Source organism: Panthera pardus, unplaced genomic scaffold (genome assembly GCF_024362965.1).
Source record: "Panthera pardus isolate Hobbes unplaced genomic scaffold, ASM2436296v1 HiC_scaffold_15, whole genome shotgun sequence".
NCBI lineage: Eukaryota > Metazoa > Chordata > Mammalia > Carnivora > Felidae > Panthera > Panthera pardus.
Window position 1 is genome coordinate 81,017,398 of NW_026526710.1, and position 23,813 is coordinate 81,041,210.

Genomic DNA, 23,813 nt, shown 5'->3' on the forward strand with positions numbered 1-23,813 from the left:
AGGTGCCCTAGAATTCTTGTTTTGAGCTGGAAGTGACCTCAAATATCCTCTACCTCAACCCCTCATTTTACAAATAAGAAAGCTGAAATCCAGAGACATTAAATAATTCCCCCCAAATAACAGTTGAAGGTATTCGGGAGTAGGATGAAAACCAGGCTTTTAAATTTCCCTAGTAAAGCTCTTTCCACCACACCAGGCAATCCTGAATTGAGGATACTGAAGGACGCCTGCTATAGTAATAAAGCACCAGCCTTGGAGACACTCACATCTGAATCCAGCTCTCATTATGTGGCGTGGGTGAATTATACCTTGGTTTTCTCTTTGTAAGTGGCTTTTGTAATCCTGCCAGATGGGGCTATTCAGAGATTAAATGAGATGATAAGAATGAAACACATTGCACAATGCTTTGGCATATAGTAAATTCCCCATCTGTTCCTATTGTTTTATTTTAATGTTTATTTATGTGTTTGAAAGAGAAAGAGAGAGAGTGCACATGGGAGGGAGTGAGGGACAGAAGATCTGAAGTGGGCTCTGTGCTGACAGCAGAGAGCCTGACGTGGGGCTTGAACTCACAAACAGAATATGGTATCTGTTTGTAATGAGAAATGGTAAAAGATGGAGGAGGAGGGGATTTATTTATTTATTTATTTATTTATTTATTTATTTATGTATGTATTTATTTAAAATGTTTACTTATTTTGAGAGAGACAGGGAGCATGAGCAGGGGAGGGGGCAGAAAGAGAGAGAGAGAATCCCAAGCAGGCTCTGCGCTCAGCACAGAGCCCGACTCGGGGCTCAATGCAGGGTTGGGGAGCTCACTAACTATGAGATCGTGACCTGAGCTGAGATCAAGAGTCAGTGCTTAGCCATATGAGACACCCAGGTGCCCCAGATGGAGGGGTTTTAAAGGAGGAATAGTCCCTAATTCTCATAATAGAACATGAAAAACTTGCATCCTGGAAGACTGTCGCCACTTTCATATAGGGGTGGAAGAAAAGAAGAAACAAAGTGGAAGAACGGAAGATGGAAAGACGAGTAGAGAGAAAAGATGCCCGTGGAAAACGAGTGACCGTCATCAGGCATGCCCGCTGCCTGGGGGTCTGTGACTTCGGTTAGGGACCGAAGATCACAGTCGTGGAGCTTGACTCCACTACAAGATCTGCACAAACAACCCTCGGCCTCATCCCGACGCATGTTGTGTTTTCTGGACTCCTACCCGAGTTGAATTTTGGGGTCACTTAGATGCAAAATCATTGTCCCAGAAGGACCACTATTACAAAGAGTTTCAGAGCCACAATGTACCTCCGAGGGCCTCGGCCTGCATGCTTTCACTTCACAGCTGATGGAAGGTCCCGTGGTAACAGATGATACAATGCTTCCGAGAAGTCACGGGTTAGGTAGGCTCCGGTCAGATGGGATGAGGACACAGCCACCATGTGTGGCAATGATTCTGTGGGAGGATGCTTTTACGGTTCTAAGCAACAAGAGTGCAAGAAAGGATTTGGAAGATAATTTATGATTAGCTGGATTTGCCCATCATGAGATGCCTTTGACGATCCTTTACGTGTTTTTCCACCAGAAAACAGCATTGCCCGATTGTGATAGGCATCTGAAAATTCAACTTATTATTCAAGGAGATTCTGAGTTTTTCAGGGCAGGGTATGTGTTTTCTAATTGCTTTGCAACCTTTGCTACGTTAGCTATGTAAAATGTGGGCCCTGAATATGCTGCGTGTTCAAAGAGAAAGAAATAACCTAATTTTTTTTTTTAATTCAAGCGAAACTATTATAATAGACAAGCAAAGCAGACAGACTGCTGGAGTCCATGGGAGAGCGAAGTGTCATGGTTAGCCATACAGTGCTGCAGGACAAGTGCCTGTGATGATGGAGATGTTCTGTCTGCACCGTCCAGTGGAAGCCACGGGCCACACTTCAAGTGATAGCACTTGAATTACGGTTAGGACAATCGAGGAATTGAATTTGTAATTTTATTTGATTTTGATGAAGTTAATTTAAACTTAAAATATGAGTACATGTGATCGGTGGCTACCGGAATGGGCAGTGTAGAACGTAGAGGGTGATGATGGAATGCAGATACTGTGGCACATGCCCAGGGTTTGCTTCCCAAACTTGCCTTTCCTACTGTCTGAACTGCTTAGTTCCAGTGTCCCCATCCGTAAGAGCCATCATAAGGATCATGAGTCAATATACAGAGTCAATATATGGAATGAGTCGATGCATGGCAATGACTCATTCCATGAAAAGTACTTAGAACAGTGCCTGGAAACAAATATATGTGTGTGCTCCTGTTTTACTACTTTTATAAGGAGGCTATGAGATCTGTTTTAACTAACTAGATCATTAAATAATTGTTTGGCCTGATTCTTGCCCTCTTTTGACTTTCTGGGTCTCTGTAGTTCTGTTAGTTAAGCTGTGGGGTTAGTCAGGGCAACCTCTGGCTCTGAGAATTGATGTTCCTGTATTTGGCAGTTTTAGCTTGTGTAGACAATTCGTAGGAAGAAGCCTGGTTTTTGGTCCTGCGATAGACTTCTCTGTGGGTTATGTTGTCTTCTATCCTCAGTTTCTGCATCTGACAGATGAGGTAGCTTGGCCTCATTTCTCAGATCTACACATTTTAGTGCCACATGGGTGATATGGAATAATGTTTAAATAAATGATTGCATTTCAAGTGTTTGGAACACATTTCCTATGAACTATCATAATCATAACATAGCAACAGGATTTACTGAGTGGTTTTTCTAGGCACTGGGCCAAGTGGTTTATAGGCATTATTTCAGTTGATATTCAGTACGACCCCATTAGGAAGGTATTGTCACTGTTCTTTTAATGGGACAGGACAGAGGGTGCAGGCTCCGGGTCACTTAGCCAGTGAGCAGCAGAAGCAAGCTTTGTTCTCTTTGACTCTGTAGCTTGTAATCTGAAGCTTGTAGAAAGGCCTCCTCTTACAGTTTGAGAGCATACTCGTTAACGCTTTGTGTGGTTTGCCCATAGGCATGGAAAAACTCAGTACCTGAGGAATCATTCTTAAGCTTGGAAAAATCTTGGAAGTGGGAAGCCAGGTGGCTTTTGTGAAATGAAGAGACGGCAAATTTTGGTCATTGATGCCCCTTCGGATGGTGAAACTTCAGTCACTTGGAATTTGCTCTGGACAGTTTTTCTCAAGAAAGTCTCTCCCTGGAGGGTTTCTTACGCTCTTCTGAACACAGAGACCCTTTCCTGTGAAAACATACTCCTCGTTACCCTGGTTAACAAGTGAAGAATTGTGTGGCCATTTGACAGTGTTGCGTCGTGTTTCAAGACGCACACCTCTAAATGTCAAAAGGGGGGGGGGTAATCTGTGGATGAATTCCTTGAGATAACACCGGCATATTATTTAGCTGTCTCTTGCCCAGAAAACTGTTTCCAAGGGATCTGGGGCTTCTCACAAGCCGCGGGCCTATCTTTGTAGGCTTGTCTTCCTTCCTGCACTCTTGTTGGGTCATCCCATCGTCCTAGTCTTTCTGACTCATTCAGTGGATGAGTTCCGAGCACGTTGCCCACATTCTCCCCTCCAACAATCATTTCTTCATTCCTTCTGACAGGAGAGCCACGTTGGTAAGATTGAGTGGCTTCAAACACCCAGCACTTAGCATTGCTTTTTAAAAGTATATAATTGCCAAGCCCTAATCTTGCACCAAAACGCTCCTGCCTTGTACAAGAGCCAGAGAGACTCTGACGTCTCTTACTTGAGATCTCTCAGAAATTCATGCTTGCACTGTGTCACATAAATTTAAAGCCCAACAACACAGCAAAAGGAGGAATTTTCACCGCCCTCCCCCACCCTGCAAATAATTAGGACTTAAAGCCTAGAAGCCCTCCTAATTGGAGTAAGTACCACTTTATTCTTGCATACCTCTTTTTCTTTTAGTTGTATTTTGAACGAGTGGCTCTCATTTTCCCAGCAAGAAAACTACCTCAACTTTGCTTCTTAGCTCTGGGCCTCTCTGCTTTATTCTCTGACCTCATTCTGCTGGATTCAGTGATTCATTTTATTTTGGTGCAAGACCTAAGTCAGCCCAATAAAGACCGATAGTTATCACTTCCAGGAGTTTGAGTAAGTTACCAGAGACTTAAGTAAAGAAGCTTGTAGTTCTAGAAACTACTGGACGTTGTCTTCGGAGCAAGAAATTAGGGGTCAGAGTTATCCAAGAAGAGTAGAATTGAGATAAGGAAAGAAATTGGGTCCTTGATAACCCAGCCTTATCTGAAGTCTAAATCTGGACTCTTCAGTCAACTGGACCAATAATTCCTTTATTATTTAGGTGAGTTTGAGTTGCATTTTCCTTGACTAATAATGGCGAGCACCTTAACTGATGCAGATGGTATACTATACAGGCTAGGAAGCATGATAGCTCCTGCGGTTACAAAGATAAATAAGACATATTTACTGTCAAAATATAGGAGTGCATAATTTTAGAATCTTCTTTCCCCCATTTAGTGTGTCTCTTCTTGCAAGGCAATGGGCAGGATTATTTTTTATGATGTCATTAATTTCTTTAAATATGTATTTGAATTGAGATATAGTTCATATGCCACAATATTCACCCGTTTAAGGTGAGCAATTCAGTAGCTTAAGTATATTCACAAGGTTGTGCAACCATCACTGTCTAATTTCAGAACCTTTTCATCCCTTCTCTGCACCCCTCCCCACCAAAAGAAAACCCCATATCCATTAGCAGTCACTCCCCATTCTACCTTCAACTTTCTCTCTTCAGGGATTTGCCTGTTCTGGACACTCCATAGAAGTGGAATCATACAATATGTTGCCTTTTGTGACTTGCTAATTTTACATGACATAATATTTTCTTTTTTTTTTCTTTTTTTTTGATTTAACTTTATTTTGTATTTTTTAAAATTTACATCCAAATTAATTAGTATATAGTGAAGCAATGATTTCAGTAGATTCCTCAGCGCCCCTTACCCATTTAGCCCATCCCCCCCCCACAACCCCTCCAGCAACCCTCAGTTTGTTCTCCATATTTATGTCTCTTTTGTTTTGTCCCCCTCCCTGTTTTTATATTATTTTTGTTTCCCTTCCCTTATGTTCATCTGTTTTGTCTCTTAAAGTCCTCATCTGAGTGAAGTCATATGATTTTTGTCTTTCTCTGACTGACTAATTTCACTTAGCATAATACCCTCCAGTTCCACCACATAGTTGCAAATGGCAAGATTTCACTCTTTTGATTGCTGAGTAATACTCCATTGTGTATATATATATATATATATATATATATATATATATATATATACACACCACATTTTCTTTATCCATTCATCCATCGATGGACATTTGGGCTCTTTCCATGCTTTGGCTATTGTCGACATGGCATAATATTTTCAAGGTTCATCGTGTTACTGCATGTATCAGACCTTCATTCCTTTTTATGGCTGAATGATATTCCATTGCATAGATATACAATACTTTGCTGATTCATCAGGTGATGGACATTTGAGTTATTTCCATTTTTTGTCTATTATGAATAATGTGAACATTCATGTACAAATTTTTGTGTGGATATATATTTTCATTTCTCTACGCCTATGAGTGGATAGGTGGTCATATGGATAGTGGATGGGTCATATGGTAACTTTATGTTTAACTTTTTGAATAACTACTAGACTGTCTTCCAACACAGTTACACTGAACAAGAAGATAAGACTTCTGTTCTCAAGGAGTTTATAGGTACTGATGTTATAATAGATTGCAACTTTGGAAAAAACTAGACCAGAAAGAAATCTTACAGCATCTTGACAGAGCATGAGCAGGGGAGGTACAGAGAAAGAGGGAGACACAGAATCTTAAGCAGGCTCCAGGCTCCGAGCTGTCAGCACAGAGCCCGATGCGGGGCCCGAACTTACGGACCACGAGATCATGACCTGAGCTGAAGTCGGACGCTCAACCGACTGAGACACCCAGGCACCCCTACAGTAGTCTTTAATACAATAAAAACGTCATCTGAAATTCTTACTACAGAACAGAGATTTGGTCCCCTAGCTGCCCTACATGAATAGTGATGTGTAGTCTATTTTTTCCGTTATGACACTAAAAGCCTTTCAACTGGGTGTTTCAATTCCATCACAACTAAGAAGTTAGACATTTATAAATCCTGCTAAGCATCTAATTGAGAATTTATTATTACAGCAGAACACCAAGGAGCTGTTAAGTCAATAAAATTCTTTAAGAATTTTCAGAGAATTGGAAACAAATATTGGCAACCTTATTTGGATTATAGGGATGAGAAAATATATATAATTATCCATAAGTGGAAATAAAATGCATAAGATGACAATCACTGCTCAAGAAGAATACGGAACAAGAAGGTACAGAAAACATATTTAGTACAAAGCACATTTGCTTTTTAAAAATTATTTTATTGCAGTTGCTAAAGTATGTGAGCTTATCTGTGGTGCTGTATAAACAGTACTAAGGGCAAGGCAGACATTGGACTCCCAACAAACCAAACCTGGCTGACCTTTATCTTCAATGCCTCATTTCATGATAGCTGTGACTTTCCCAAAAGGTATTTGAAATCATCTTATGACAATTAATTTGTGACAATTAGAAAAGGCTTGAGGACAGTGCCAAGGAAAAATCTGCATATCGTGGTGGTGGAGGGGAATCATAGATTTTAAGGGTGGAAGGGACGTTCAAGTGTTTCCAATGTACTTTGCCTTCCTTCTCCCGCCTCTCGCCTGTCCCCCTCCCCCACACCCCCACCCAGGTTGCCCGAATGATAATGACAAACCTGCTAAAACATTAGCAATCTCTGGTTACACATGCCTGTTCTAGAAATGTGAAGATATTAACTGCAACCCCATCTCGAAACGTAAAACATTGGAGTAACCAACACATCTAACACAGCAATAAGTCACTATTGTACAAATGGAAATTAGATCTGTGGACATTTGTGGAAGTGTTTCTTGTGATTTTAAATGCAAAAAAGCAGAATATAAACTTGCATTTAGATTATACTTAAAACTGTGCCCAGGAAGATGGAAAGATATGCAGAATAGAAACAGTTGTTTTGCTTGGGTTATGAGGGTAATTTTTCTTTTCCTTTAAACATTTATAAATTTTCTATAATGTCGCTTATTCAGTGTTCCCATATCAAACTAATAAACATAAAAATAGGGCTTTCCTTTTTTTTTCTTTTTGTGCTTGAAAACAGATAGAAGTAAAAGGGGGCTAGTGTTTAGCTGTGGAGATAGAAATCTGCAATGGCATTCTCCAGGAGTCAGAGGCAATGATCAAAAAATATATATACATAAAGTTTTAAGTTCATTTGGTAAAGCCGGGAAATACTGCATACCTCCCATCCTTTTAAAAACCATTGTAGCTGTTTGTTGAATTTATGTTTGCAATTTAACAGGAGCCAGGGGATCATTAAAAAAGAACAGTTTTAAGAGAAACCACAGCACAAGAGAAAAATGTTAGCCAATTCTTAGGACAAACCTAATTACATTTTTACTCATATCCTGAAAAAAATATCTCCTGTCTTACACCGCACCATATAGCTGATTGGCAGAAAGAGTTTCCCTTCGGCTTATTTTAATATATCTTTATTACTTGGATTTCTGCAGGTTAGTGTTTAGATGCAGGGACACATGATCTTTCATTGTTGTGTCTTCTATTGTCTGGAGACCCATAAAACCAGAGGGTTGACAGGTTCAGCATTTTGTTCTTATTATCTGCCCAAGCCATTCGACAGTGTGATTGGTGCTGGTGCACTACAGACGTTCATAAAGGATAATGTCTTTAATCTTAGGATGCAGATTTTCAAATAAGAAGAATCTAAGTTTTTTGGATAAAAAAGGTCAACCACGGCAAACTCAATTTGAAATAAGCTGCAAAACAATATCGCTGTCAATGTGGAGTGACTAGATTGGACATCTTTAATTTCAGCCTCTTTGACAATTTATGAAAATTAACATTAAAGTTTTTAAAACCAGATGGAGATTAGCCATTCGTGTAGTAAGCAAAAATAAACATACTCTATTGGTATTCAGAGAACAAAAGATACATTCTAATTTAGAGGAAGAATATTGTTTTCCCCTTTTAATATATCTGAAGTCCGTATGATCTGGTATTTCTTTTTTTTTTTTAATTTTTAACGTTTATTTATTTTTGAGAGACAGAGATAGAACACGAGTTGTGGGGGCGGTGGGGGGGTGGTTGCGCAGAGCAGAGAGAGAGGGAGACACAGAATCCGAAGCAGGCTCCAGGCTCCGAGCTGTCAGCACAGAGCCCAATGTAGGACTCGAACTCACGAACTGTGAGATCATGACCTGAGCCAAAGTCAGACGCATAACAGACTGAGCCTCCCAGGAGCCCCCATCTGGTATTTCTTAAATAGCAAAAATATACTGTCTTTTTAGGGGCTGACATCAAATAAAGGACAAGTCAAATATTTTTTGGTTTTACTCTAAATGGGTTGTATCAGACAGACTATAATTTCTTACTTTTCCCCCTTAGAATAATTCAGCACAATTGTATTGAAGCCCTTGGGGCTTTCTGATAATTAGAGAGAAGAAAAGAGCTCCTAATTGGCATGGTGAGGTAAGGGACACTTTGAATAAATGATTTTGGTTTTCTTTTTTGTTAAACTTTGCTTTCATCTTAGTGCGAGTTGTCCCGCTCCTGGCTATTCCTGGTTTCTTTTTGTTTTGGCTATCTTGGAGGGTGACCAGCTTCCTGAAGCGGTAACTCTTTAGGATTTGGCAGGGATCGGCAGTGACTGACTGCCAGGGCCCCTCCGTCTGTTGTCGGCGGTGGATGAGTCTGCCTGACAGAAATCTGGTCACAACTGAATCCCCACAGGGTGACTGGGACGGCACTGGGAACAGAAGACCGAAGAATGAAGTGTTTTGAAAGAATTTGAGAGTTTGCCAGTGTGCATTTAATGAAAACATTTTCATCAAAAATGTTTAATTAAAAAAAAAAAACAATCAAGTAGACTTAACAATATGAATTCATTCTTCAAAGAGACGATGAATTAGAAAATTAGGAAAATGCATGGGGTGCCTGGGTGGCCCAGTCGGTTGAGCATCCGACTTCGGCTCAGGTCATGATCTCGAGGCCCGTGAGTTCGAGCCCCGCGTCGGCCTCTGTGCTGACCGCTCAGAGCCTGGAGCCTGTTTCAGATTCTGTGTCTCCCTCTTTCTCTGACCCTCCCCCGTTCATGCTCTGTCTCTCTCTGTCTCAAACATAAATAAACGTTAAAAAAAAATTAAAAAAAAAGAAAATTAGGAAAATGCAAAGGAAACCACCCATCGGACTGCCCACATATCTAGGCAAAGAGGTGGGTGCATGTGAAGTTCTACCAAATGACACGGTTTAATAGGGTCCCAGATGCTGGTTAACCACAACAGTGTCCTTCTGGTGTGAACTTGACTCTGCTGAGGTTGTGGGCACTTGTACAGAAGCAGCAGCATTGCAAGATCAGTGAGCAGAATACCCGAGCTAGACAGAAACAGACATCGACTCTCTTTGATATGTGATCTTTCGTGTGTATTTGTGGAAAACCCACTTTGGCAGCTGAGGTCCTGAACATATCACTTAGATTTCATTGTAAAAAGGGAACTCGTTTCTTCTTTCTTACCTCCTCTTCTCAAATGCTTTAGAATTGCATCCACACCCTCCCTTCCTCCTTCTCTTCCTCCCTCTCTGTCACTCACACACATGCACACACAGAGTCTTTTGATTTGTGTATTTATTTTGTTCCTTTTCGGCTTTCTGTCTGGGACGGTCACATAATCACAGTGCCCTCCATCCACCAAGTGCGGCCGAGACCCCTTTCTTCCCGTAGAGCCTGTCTGTTGCCTCAGCCCTCACCCTGAAGGTATCCTGCAGCCCCGAGCAAGGTCCCCACAGCAGAAGAGTTTCTGAACAGTTCCTGCTGCACATGTCCTTCCTGTCCCACAGAGTTCTCAACAGCTGTCCAGAGTCTGGATGTGCAGGGAGGGTGTGCAGGAAGCTCAGGGGCTGCAGGGCTTGGAGGGGCCAGCCCTGCTTTGCAGGCGATGCAGTCTCTTTGCTTGTCCTCCTCTGGTGTCTCCCCTGGTTCTCTGGCATTTCACGTGTGTTTGGGGAGCCCTCTGGCACACAGTCTGCCTGATAAGAACACGGGGATTAAGGCGACTGTAGTCCCCCCGCCCCAGGCACTACCGTCGATAGTAGAAATGTATTTATACGTGTCAAATAAGTTACGGTCTGGAAGGTGCATAATGAAAGGCTTCTGAGTGAGAACAGTCTCGAATGTAAGTGGAGACAACTATGGAGTCCATTGCTGATAAGGAAGCAACAGGTTTGGGCAGCCTGGAGGCGAACTGGTTTCACTGCGTGTGGGCTTCCTGGGGCCACTGTAATAAAGCACCTGAGACAACTGAAGCCTCTTGTCTTGCAGTTCTGGAGGCCAGACGTCTGAAACCCAAGCTGCAGTCTCGGCAGGGCTGTTTCTTTCTGGAGGCTCTGAGGGGGAGTCTGTCCCACGCCTCTCTCTAGCTTCTGCTGGCGGCCGGCGGTCCTTGGCTTGTGGACACATCACTCCCATTTCTTCTTTATTTTACTTTATTTGCTTACTTATTTTTTAAAGATTTTATTTTTAAGTAGTCCCCACACCCATCGTGGGCCTCAAACTCACAACCGCGAGATCAAGAGTTGTGTGCTCCGCTGACTGAGCCAGCCAAGCTGCCCAGCATCACCCCCGTCTCCGCATCCCGTTGTCACACAGTGTTCTCTTCCTTCTGTGTCGGTGTCCAAATTTCCCTCTTCTCGTGAGGACACCAGGTATGGACACCTCTAGACTCCAGTACATCGTTGTGACTTGGTTATACCTGCGATGACCCTATTTCCAAATGAGGTCGCATTCAGTGGAGTTAGGACGTGAACATAACTTTTGGGGGCACAGTTCCACCCGGAGCATGGCATTCTCCACATTCTCCACCCCCGTCTGTATTTGCAGCTGCACTTGTCTTGCCCCGTCCTCAGCACCTGCACTCTTTGGAACTATAGACATTTTGCCCAGACGACTCTGTGGCGGACCGTCCCGGGCCTTGAGCGTGTTAACAGCCTCCTTGGCCTCTACCCCCTGGTTCGCACCAGAGTAGCCTTCCTCAGCATAGCTGTCATGGCCCCAGATGTCTCCAGACATCACCATACGTCCCCGGGACAAAATCGCTCATGGTCGACAGCCACTGCTTCACAGTGATTTCCGTTTTATCACATTCCCTTGTCTATTTTAAGAGTTATTCTCATACGTATCTACTACTATGTTATTTTTATCAAAGTTTACTTATGTATTTTGAGAGAGACAGAGAGAGCACGAGCAAGGAGGGGCAGAGAGAGCAGGAGAGAAAGAATCCCAAGCAGGCTCTGCAGTGCCAGCACAGAGCCCGATGCGGGGCTCCCACTCACGAGACGGTGAGATCGCGACCTGGGCCAAAATCAAGAGCTGGCCGCCCAATCGACTGAGCCACCCAGGCACCCTGTACTACTAGGTTATTTAGTACGTAGAGATCCATGACTACAATACCTTTTTCTACCATTGCCAAATTACCCTCTGACTTTTTAAAATTAAATTTCCTATTATCGTTTATTAGTATTGGTATTCCTGCATCTTTTGTTTTTAATTTCCTGACAAATGACTGCCCATCATTTCCTTTTCAACTCATTTATAGAGTGCCTGTTTCTTTTTTATTTATTTATTTTTTTTATTAAAAAAATTTTTTAACGTTTATTTATTTCTGAGACAGAGAGAGACAGAGCATGACCAGGGGAGGGGCAGAGAGAGAGGGAGACACAGAATCCAAAGCAGCTCCAGGCTCTGAGCTGTCAGCACCGAGCCCGATGTGGGGCTTGAACTCGTGGACTGTGAGATCATGACCTGAGCCGAAGTGGGCCACTTAACGAACTGAGCCACCCAGGCGCCCCATATTTGTTATGTTTTTTTTTTTTAACGTTTATTTATTTTTAAGACAGAGAGAGACAGAGCATGAACGGGGGAGGGTCAGAGAGAGAGGGAGACACAGAATCCGAAACAGGCTCCAGGCTCTGAGCTGTCAGCACAGAGCCTAACGCGGGGCTTGAACTCGCAAGCTGTGAGATCTTGACCTGAGCTGAACTCGGCCGCTTAACTGACTGAGCCTCCCAGGCGCCCCTAGAGTGCCTGTTTCAACCACCACTCCCCCAGAGTGCTGCTCATCTAGTAAGCCTGGGTCTGCTCTGATCGCACGTCTCTCCAAAGCAAAGGGGGTGTTGTGCTGTCAGGAGAGACAGAAACTCTCTTAGCCTCACCTTGTCTGTGTACAAAGATTAAGCTGAGAATCCTGTATCCCACGATTTTCTGTGCGTAAGCGACACATCTGTTGGGCTGTACGAAGAAGTGTCATGTTCTTTCCATTTGAATCCTTTGCCAAGTTTGAGGTTGCCAAAGAGAAGGAACATTCTTTCTTTCTAAGCCTGTGAGTTGGACACTTGGTATCTGAGTCAGTTTGTGAGGGGGACCAGGGTGGGTACGGATGTGCTCCACCTTGGTACAGCCCACGCTGGTCCTCCTCGCTCCTGATTTTGTGATGATGCCGCAAAACTTTGGAGCAGGAACATAGCCTCTAGAAATCTCTAGAAATGAGCACATTTTCCCGGTTCTGCAAGTACTTCTGAAGAGCTCCTTTTGCTTCTGGAAATGCACCAGATACAATGTCCTCTGCAAAGAAACCTTCAGAATGCTTGAGAAGAGAGCAGTAAGTTACACTTTAACATTTGCTATCTCTAACAGGAGGGGACAAATTCCTGAGGCTTGAAGTTTCAAGAGAATAGCAGATGTTTGGTTCACTTCATATCGGGTAATGAATTAGAGGTGCTTTCCTGGTCCCACCCAGAGGTCCACCCCCGCGGTGCGGACTTCTTGCCACCCACTCATCTGTCATCTTGCTCGACTGTCACCTACACAAAGCCTTTCTTTCCCCTCCCAGGCAGTGCTCATGGCTTCCTATTCTGGGTCCACCAGCCCTTTGTGTGTCCTATATTTAGAACTGAATGAATTGTTGGGTAATGATTTGTTTATGTGTCTGTCTCTCGCAGTGGGTGATGAGCTCCTTGCAGCCAGGGACGATGTCCTCTTCATTTCCATACACCCATCTCCTTTTGGTGAATGAACCTCTGATCTATTTTCGCATCTTTCTGGACACCTTTCTGATTCCTGTTGCCATCCGCATAAACTCCAGACTTGTGCCTCGAGTGCCTCAAGCCTGTCAGAGTGAAGAAACTCGGCCCTCCTGTGTGGGTTGGGCTCTCTCTCTCTCCGGGCATCCACCCTTCTGTTGGCAACGTATCTTCCCAAATACCAAACCACCCCTCCCTTGCTCTGGGTGAGCCTTTCCTCATTCTCAAGGTCGGTAGCAGCACCCCTGGGTGTTGCTGTAGCATTGTGTGCTTTACCTAACGCATGATTTCACACACACTCTTGTGATGGCCTGCACGTCTGCTCTATCCCCTGGACTGAAAGACCCTGAGCCCCCTGTGTCAGTTTCCTGCCTCCTAGCAGGGAGCCTGGTGCTCAGTAAATATTGGTTGAATCACATCGCTCACAAAATCCGCGGGACGTATCACAAAAGTCTGTAGTAAAGTAGGGAGAGAATGTAATCAGAAGTTAGAAAACTTGAGCTCTTGTCCAGGTTACACACAAGGAGGAAAATAAGACATGAAAGTTTGCCCAAGTGTAAGAGCACTTTAGGAAAGAGGGGACTTAGGCCAAGAGAAAGAGGTCCCCACCAGGAAGTGGGACCCCAAGTGCAAGGACAGTGAAAAACCAGACAAGTCAGCTTAGCAGGGACGGGGGTCCACAAGATCCAGTGGGAACACGGCCTCTTCACGTCACAGTGGCTCAACAGTGCAAGCACCAGGGCAGAACTACTCCCAGGCAGCTGGGCTGACACTAAGATTGCCCCAGGGAAGAAACCAACAACAGAAAGAATCATTGTTTGGTTTGGGATAAGGACAGGACATCACACCTGAAGTTGACTTATTTCTGCCTGTCTGCCATTTATTCCCCTGCTGACTCGACGGGAAGGAATCTGTGTCCGCTGTGTGGCCTTGCGACATGGAAGGGACGGGGTGGAACTCAGGCTTTGGCAACCCTTGTGACGTGATTGGCATGTGACGGCTGCCCAGGTGGCTCACCTGGCTGTTGTCCACACTGCCAACCGCGTGAAAGGAGGCAGGCCATTCTGTCTTTGAGGCTCAGCGTCCGTCTCTAGAAAAATGAGGACACGTGTTTACATTACGAACCTTAGACAAAACTTAGCTTTGACGTTTTTATGACTATATGAACTTGTTTATGCCATCCATCCATGACCTTGAACATAGCTCTAGGAGGACGGGATTCATCTTGTGTCTTCTGTGCCACCGCTGAGCTGTCCAATTGGCTGTCGCACACAGTGGATATTAAAATGGAGTTTATTCTCTGACAAATGTTAAGCCATTTCTCTTTAAATCTCTCTCTCTCTCTCTCTCTCTCTCTTTCATTGGGTTAGATACCTCAAACCTGTATTTGTCTACCTTCCTTCCTTATCTGGGACCTTGGCTGGGCATTGGTTGGAAAACCTAGATGTGGCCTTTCCATATTGTCTGAGCTTCCTCATAGTGTGGGAGCTGGGTTCCCAGGGCGAGTGCTTCAAGAGAACAGAGTAAAAGAGCATGGCATTTTTTTTTTCCTATGGCCTAACGATGGAGCTCATAGAGCCTTACTTTTGCCATACTTTATCGGTAAGGCAGACATAAAGGTCCACCCAGGCCCGAGGAGAAGAACACAGACTCTATCACTCAATGAGAGGAGAGTTAAGGTCACATCGTAGCATGCAGAATGGGATACAATTTGGTGGCCTTCTTTGGAAAATACAATCTACCGCAATGAGTAAATTTTCACCAATTCATGGTGGAATGAAAAAAATGAAACCAAATTGTTTCGAGTTAGAGGACAGTCCTTGATTCTGAGCTGGAGTTTTCAGGTTGAAATGTCCTGCATTGAATGAAGTGACAATTATTGTACTTGGCAATTCTTTTTCTTAAGATACGTACTGTGCAAAATAAAAAGCTGGTGACTTTAGGCCAGGCTCCAAGGTTTTGTGAAATTCAGAATCTGGCAGGTTTTATTGTATCTAGGTTTTCTGTTCAGTGTCACAAGGTCTTTTGCAGCATGCCCAATAAATGATCATTCATTCTTTGAACACTCCGGGTGACCTTGGGCTCTCCTCATGGAAAGTTTAGCTACTCTCATTGAGAACAGTCCTTATTGGTATAAGTTCTGAGTTACCTTCCTGCTGTAACTCGGACCCTTGATCTTGAATCTTCCTTCTATTCACTTGACAGCTTTTGTATTAGGTAACGACCTCGTTCACCACCGCACCATTATGTTTTCCTTTTTCTAGGATAGACAATCTTAATTGCTGTAAATGTTCTTTTTTTTTTAATGTTTATTTATTTTTGAGAGACAGAGACAGACAGTGTCAGTGGGGGAGGGACAGAGTAAGAGAGAAAGACACAGAATCTGAAGATGCTCCAGGCTCTGAGCTGTCAGCACAGAGCCCGACGCGGGGCTCGAACTCACAAACTGCGAGATCATGACCTGAGCCGAAGTTGGACACTCAACCGACTGAGCCACCCAGGCTCCCCACTTGCTGTAAGTGTTCTTAAAGTGATCTGTCCGTAGATTGGGTTCTAGGTAAGCTTTAATAAAATGGTGGTATTATCTATCTTCTAGGATCCTGATACCCTCAATTTGTTCTTGTTGGGATTATGGTCATCAAGGTTCTTGCTGGCTATACATTTCTGTATTCTACAATCCTGTTTATATACTTCTAGAATTATTACAGTTTGGCAATGTTCTTCTTCCAAAGGTGATTACAACAAGAAAATTGTTCTGAGCAGTACAGAAAACAATGAGACTACTAAAGCTCTTAGAACTTAAAAAAACAAAACAAAAAATAGGTACAGCACAGAGATGGTATATATGAAATATATAGTTAATTAAATTTTTTTAAAACATTTATTTATTTTTGGAGACAGAGCATGAGCAGGGGTGGGGCAGAGAGAGAGGGAGACAAAGAATCTGAAGCAGGCTCCAGGCTCTGAGCTGTCAGTGCAGAGCCCAACACAGGGCTCGAACCCACAAACAGTGAGATCATGACCTGAGCCGAAGTCGGATGCTCAACTGACTGAGCCACCCAGGCACCCCCTATAGTTAGTTTTAAATCCAAATTTAAGAAAGTATAAACTTCCAGTTTTCTTCAAGTCCTATCCTTATGCAATTATTTTTACACTCAAATTGGCTCCTTAATTTTATTCCAGTATTTTATTATTAATATTTTACTATTGTTATTACTACTATTGCTGCTAAACACATTTCAACTGCTGGTTTTTGTCTCTCACTTTAGTCTCTCCAGAAGTTGTTTGTTCTGGTGCTTTTCTCTCTAATTGGTCTTTACAGTTTCTTTGCAAATTTGGTATAACAATCTTCTGAACCTTCATCTAAGTCATTAACTGAAACGGTGAACAGGATGGGCTGGAGTAGAGAACTCTGGATCACTTCTCCAGCTGATTGACCCTAAGTCTGGGTGACTCTGTCTACACACCTTACTGCACTACTGTGCAAAATGCCTTTCTGAAATTCACGCTTCTTAGGCTGGACATCCTTCTGCCTGTTTGCCTTCTCTATCTCTGGGAGTAATTACATAAGAATGGGTAGATTTTTTTTTTTAATGAGTTTGGATAGGCTCCCCATGACCTCTGCTCTCCCTTTTGTCACAAAGCATCTGTTTTACAACCTGTTTTAGTATTTTTCTAGGAGTTCATTTCAAGCTTAGTCCTCTGTAGCTCCTGAGATCCATGTTTATTACTTAATCCAAATAGGACCAAAAGTTGTCATCAGTATCTTTTGGGCCCGTTTCCTTCCATGTTCCAAATTTCTCTTAGGATTCCGAACTGTGGTTTAAAGTTGCATCTTTTGGGTCCTGGGAATGAATTGTTCTGAACCTAGAAGCCAGGGTGATTAGTTTCTATGCGTCAAGCAGGAGTCAAACATTGCCCATCTAATTTTAGAGTCTGGACAGCTTGAAACTATCAACAAATATTTAGCAACAAAATTGACCAACCAAAATGAAACTGCGATCATAGATGTTTGAGTGTACAAGTGGAGTGCTCGCCTGAACGCCTTGAAGGGGCAAAGGGCCCGTTAATGTCAAGGGTGTTGGGATAGAATGAGGGGTCAAGTGGAATTTTATTATTCCTGTGACTCCATGAATGCCCAGGCTGATGTGGTCTGAGAAGACATACGTTAGACTTAAATAACTCTAGTTTAGATGATGATAAATACTCCCAGATGACTTAGTTTTCCATCACATTCATAGCTCCAACCAAGTCTGAGTCAGTCATAACTAATTCCACATTGATAATGGCTTTCCTGTGTTTTCAAACATTCAGTTGATGAATTATCCTCAAGGAGTTTCTTAAGGCATGTCAAGAATTTATCAGAGGTTTGCTCTGAGAAAAATGAGTTTGGACTCTGGTTAAATCCTTTTTTCCCATGGATTGTGACTTGGCACCTGAGCCAGTTTTATTATTTGTGGGAAAAATGTTGTCACGTATCCGTAACAATAGGCAGTCTGTCCTACATTGCTACCTCAGTACCACTCCTGTCTCTCTTTGGCCCGATTCTGCTGTGCCACATGAGTTTTGCATTCTCATGTTAGAATCCTATTTTCTATGTACTTTTTCTTTTCAATGTTCATTTAGTTTTGAGAGAGAGAGAGAGAGACACACACACAGAGAGTGGGGAAGGGGCCGGGAGAGAGGAAGACATAGAATCCGAAGCAGGCTCCAGGCTCCGAGCTGTCAGCACAGAGCCCGACACGGGGCTCGAACTCCCAGGCCGCGAGATCATGACCTGAGCCGAAGTCGGACGCTTAACCGACTGAGCCACCCAGGCGCCCCTCTGTGTACTTTCTTAACACACAGTGTTCTATCTAAATTTTTTCTTTACTTCTTTTTTTTTTTTTTTTTAAGGCCTGTACTCTTGCAGTTTTCTATTCCAGACATAAGTAGCAGAGCAATCTTACATGACGGTACTCCTGGGGACCTCGCTGTCTTTTCCCTTGCAACTCTGACGTGGATCAGGGGGCCGTCCCCTCCTCCTCTGCCCCCACCTTCTTTGGCGCAGTCTTCCGTACGGACTCGCTGCCGTTGCGGTTCTATTGCTCCAGAAGATGGTCCTTCTGGAAGGATTTGAAGGCTCGGGTAGGCCCTCCTTCCATGTGACCCACATCTGGTCCATCCAAGATGCTCATGTATCCTGTGCTTGGTCGTCTCTGTGAGGATAGACCACTTCCGTCACTGCTTTAGTCCATTTGGGCTGGGGCCCCTTTTTTGAAATTGTTCTGCACCCCCACGCCCTTGTGCTCCAGGTCTGCAATGGGAGGAGAAGCCCCAAGGATCCCCGGAATGTCTCAGGTATTCTCTGAGAAGACGGAGGCTTTCTCTGCAGCTCTCCTCGTTTCTGTCTGAGTCTCACCCAGAATCGCCCTCCACTGTCCGTTCATGGCAGTCCAGGCTTCTCCCGGCACGTGCCTTACGACTCCTCCAGCCTCTCCCCTCTGCCAAGTCTCACGGTGCTTCCACGGTTTTAAGTATTTGTTATAACCGCACCCCCACTTTTCGGTACCAGTTTCTGTCTTAGTCTGCCTGGGCTGTTATTATAAAAATTCCGTAAACCAGGTGGGTTATAAAGCACACTTATTCCTCCCAGTTCTGGAGGCTAGGAAGTTCAAGATCAAGGCACCAACAGATTCAGTGTCTAGTGAGGCTCTGCTTCCTCCTTGAAGGCTGTCTTCCTCCTGTAATGTCACAGGGCAGAAGGGACGAAAGAGCTCTCTGGGGTCTCTTGTATAAGGGCACTGATCCCATTTATGATTACCCTGCCCCATGGCTTAATCACCTCCCAAAGTCCCACCTCCTAATACCATCACCTTGGGGGTTAGATTTTAGCATAAGGATTTGGGGGAAGTATACACATTCAGTGTGTTACAATCCCCAAAGCAGCTTAGCTAGCCTGTTGGGTGTTCTGTACCTAACAGATTGGAGTTGACACTGTGCACTCGGACCCCTCTAGACGCGGGGTGTCGAGCTCTCCGGGCAGTCTTTTGGAGTTCCTTTTGCCAGTGAGGTCCTCGGATCTCTGCAGAGAAGCCTCTTGCAAACTCGTCCTCCAACCTCTAACCCTTTCACCCTTTCATACTCCTGAACTTTATTTTAACTGTCTTCCTTTGAAAAGTTGCAAGTCCTGCTAAGTGGCTTGTTCCACAACTTACTTTAACGTCTGATATGTAGAGGTACTATTTTCCTAAGGCCGCCTTAACCAAGTGCCATAACTTTGGTGGCTTAAGGCAGACATTTATTCTCTCACTGTTCTGGGGTCCAGAAATCTGAAACCAAGTTGTTAACAAACTCACGCTCCCTCCGAAGGCTCGAGGGAAGAATCCTTCCTGGCCTCGTCCGGCTTCTGGTGGCTCCTGTTCATCCTTGGGGTTCCTTGGCCTGTAATGACGTCACCCAGATTTCTGCCCCCATCTTCACACCCACCTCTTCCCTGTGCCTCCTCTGGGTCTCTGTATCCAGATCTCCCTCCCCTTTCTCTTGTAATGACAACAGCCATTGGCTCTAAGACCCACCCTAATCAAGTATGACCTCATTCTTAACTTGATCACATCTGCAAAGACTCTATTTCCAGATAGGGTCACATTCCCTGGTATCGGGGTTAGGATTTAGGCACAGCTTTTGAGGCGGGGCGCAGTTGAACCCACCACGCTAGGTTACTCAATGCCCTAGGTGAAACCTTCAGGAAAAATGTGTTTACATAAATTTTTAATGAGCTTAATGGGTCAAGCTTGATGATGGGACTATGTTAAAAGAACAAAAAACAAAAAACAAAACAAAATGAAAAGCATTGTTTAGTTGGTCGTATCTCCATATGGAGTTGCCACTGCAATTAGGTCCTTAATTATGTATCGTCTCACCATTCGGTTATATGGTGTATGGTTGTATGGGTTTTGAGAGTAGAGGCCCCATCTTTCACGTCCTTCCAAGGTTCGTAGCTCACTGCTTAGTACGGAGTAAGTGCCGAGGAAAACCAGATGATGACCACTCTCTTCACAGCAGCATGAAAGCTTCGGTTGTAGCGTGAGGGATTTCAGTGCAACGTGACATGTTTCCTGATATTGAAAATAATTGACATTGGCATGTATTCCTGAGGAAGGGTGGGGAATTGCTGTCTCTGGGACTCACAGCCCGGTGCGGAGCTTAGGGAAGCCTGCTGTCCCAACGCGCTGACCCTAAGGAACCCCCATGCTAAAGACACACCATTCATCCCTTTACGTATCACTGAGGGAGAAACAATGCTGCCGAATGTGATTGTAAGGCGTTGCGAATATAAGATGCATCGTAACCGCAGGCGGTAAAAGTGGAAGAAAAAGGGTGAATCTTAGAATCGATGAAATACAGTACCGAAACAGAACACAGTGTCTTTTCATCTGTGCAAAGGAAAGAGTGAGCAGGCGTTGTGGGCGGACGCTGGGCTTCCCCAGCCCGGAGCCCCCAGGGTGGTGGAATCTGGGATTTTATTTGCAAGAGTGTGGTGTGGCGACTGAGTGTGGGTTTTGCAGTCTGACAGACAGGCAGTAGCATTTTACCTTTTCTTCTCGGAGTCTCGTTTCCTTATCTGTAAAGGTGCAATAGCAACAACATCCTTATAGGGCTTTTTGTGAGAATCCAGTGACATAAGTGAACACGCCCATCTAGGAGCCTGGCCCTTGGGAGTTTCTTCTTCCCTTTCCTGTGCTCCTCCCCTTTGCCTCCCTCGGATGCTCACAATGGAGAAGTAGAAAATAACTTAGACTATATCATGACCTCAGACAATTTAAATTCTGAACACTTGATTCGTTAGATTCCAAATAGAATGCTCATGTCTCATTATTACACTTGCATATTTTATTAGTTTCCGGCTGCAATAAGGTACCAATTTTGTGTGTTACTCCAGTGCGGATTTGTTCTCTTGTAGTTCTGGAGGACAGAAGTCTGATGCAGGGTCTCCGGGCCAACATCCCGACGTGGGTGTGTTTGTATCTGGGGGCCCTAACAGGGTCTGGCTCACACCCTTTCTGGTGCCTGCAGGCTGCCTGCCCTCCTTGGCGGCCCCTTGCCCCCCACCGCCAAAGGGGTGCCAAAGACAGCATCTATCTCCTTGTGCCTTTCTTCTGTGGTCACATCTCCTTTTGACCAACTCTCTGATCCCTTCTTCCATCTTTTAAGGGTTTTAGGATGATTACCTTGGGCCTGGCAGGATAATCCAGGATAGCCTCCCTGTTTTAAGGTCAGCGATGAACTTTTTTTTTTTTTTTAGTTTATTTATTTATACTGAGAGAGAGAGAGAGAGAGGGAGAGAGAGAGAGAGATTATGTGCGTGCATGTGTGAGTGCATGTGTGAGAGGGGCAGAGGAAGAGAGGGAGAGAGAATCCCAAACAGGTGCCTCCCTGTCAGGCAGAGACCGACGTGAGGTTCTATCTCATGAACCACGAGATCGTGATCGTGACCCGAGCCAAAATCGAGAGTCAGACGCTTAACCAACTGAGCCACCCAGGCACCCTGGCCAATGAACATCTTTAATTCATCTGCTACTGTGGTTCCCCTTTGCCATATAATCTAACGTATCTGCAGGTTCTAGGTTAGGACGTGGACATCTTTGGGGGCCACGATTCTGCCTACCATACATATTGTAAAATATCTATTCATCTCCCTTGTTTCTTAATTGATTATATCTGTGTGGCTTAAAAAAAAATCTCATGTTTGAACACCTGCAATTCAATCGATACCTCTATGATGTCACTTGAGCATTATATCAAAATGATCTATTTGTATGTATCTGTCCACCATACTAATACATATGCTTCTTAGGGATGCTTCTTATCCATCTTTGAATTCCCTGAACACAGGACAGTGATTAATGTAAAATAGATTCTTGATAAATGATTATGGAATGGAACAGGATGAACTTTATTTATTTTCGAAAAATGTCTTATATTGTCTTTTTTTACACTCTTATAAATATCTTCCAAAACCCAAGTGCCTTTGGTTTCGAAACTTTTGTCTTTCTGAATAACAATTTTTCATCTCATATACTTTGAGAAATACATGATTTGTTCCACCTTATTAAGTGGAAATTCACATAGGAAATGTAGAAAAATGAAAATAATAATAAAAATTATTTTCAGGTTGTTTTAAAAGGAGAATGAAGGCCTGTGAAGTTTCCTAATATATACAACCAGGATTTCACTTCAAATGTGAAAGGAAATTGGACATTATTTTCCCGAGAGACTTTGGTTCTATTAACAAGGAACCATTTGTATTCTGCATGAACCGTGAAAGTCAATCATTTATCCTTAGTTATGTGACTTTCCAGTGTCTTACATCAATGTCTGCATCAGCAGGAATAATCCATCCTTTTTTGGTTGAAGCCAAACATATTTATTGCATTTTTCTGTGAATTTGACAGAATATGCAATATTCTGAATATACAAACGAGATTCTGGGGAAATCCCTGTTGCTGTTGTCATTGTTGTTGTTGTTGTTGTTGCTGTTGCTGTTTCCTTTGTCATTAATATCTCTTCAGTTTTCTCATCTGCGCACAAAAGAGTGAAATAAAATCAACCTTTGACTCATTCTCAGATCGTCCATTAAAACTGATCGGCTAACAAGATGATCCATTTACTATATACTTTTAGTCTTGATACTTTTCCCTAGTAACGTTTTCTTTAGTATATTCTCTTACCTCTCCTGTATTGTTCTTTTCATTGGTTTTTATGCTCCTAATAGGCAACATTCTTTACTTCCATAGTCCTTGCTAAAATAGCATTCCCTGTCTCTTAGGAAAAGCAGGCATAGACCTGCTTCTAAATCAAAGGCCTCCAGCACTGAAGGTAGCCTCATGGCTTTTCGTGGGCCCAGTAAAAATACACAGTCATTACTGCAAATTGACTTCTGTTCCTCAGAAGAAAGATTTACCTGTTCCCTGGGCTCTGCTTCTAGTTCTGCCAGTCTGCATGCAGTGACTTTGTAGGAGTTAAAACTGGGCAATAGGGTCGGTGCTTAACATATGTGAGCTTCACAGGCCAAAAATAATTCTGTCATTTCTAGTGGTCCCACAATTTTGAGATATGGTTGGAGTAAGTATTAGGACTGTGGTTTCCTCTGATGTAAAAAAAGGGGATTTAAATATAACTATTTCTCCTTTTTAAAAGCATTATTTCAGGGGCGCCTGGGTGGCTTAATTGGTTGGGCCTCCAGCTTCAGCTCAGTTTCAGCTGAGATCCAGCTCAGATCTGGCAGTTCATGGGTTCGAGCCCCGCATCGGGCTCTGTGCTAACAGCTCAGAGCCTGGAGCCTGCTTCCAATTCTGTGTCTCCCTCTCTCTCTGCACCTCTCCCACTCACGCTCTCTCTGTCTCAAAAATAAATAAACATTAAAAAAAAATTTTAAACAGAAAAAAAAAGAAAAATTATCTATAATCTCACCAACTGGGGTGACAGCATTTTAATGGTTCTTCTTTCCAATTTTTATATAAATTATAACTATGATATGACTGTGTGTATATATCATATATAAGCTTTTCTATGTGTATATCCTTTTATTTTAAAATAACAAAAACGGGGGCACC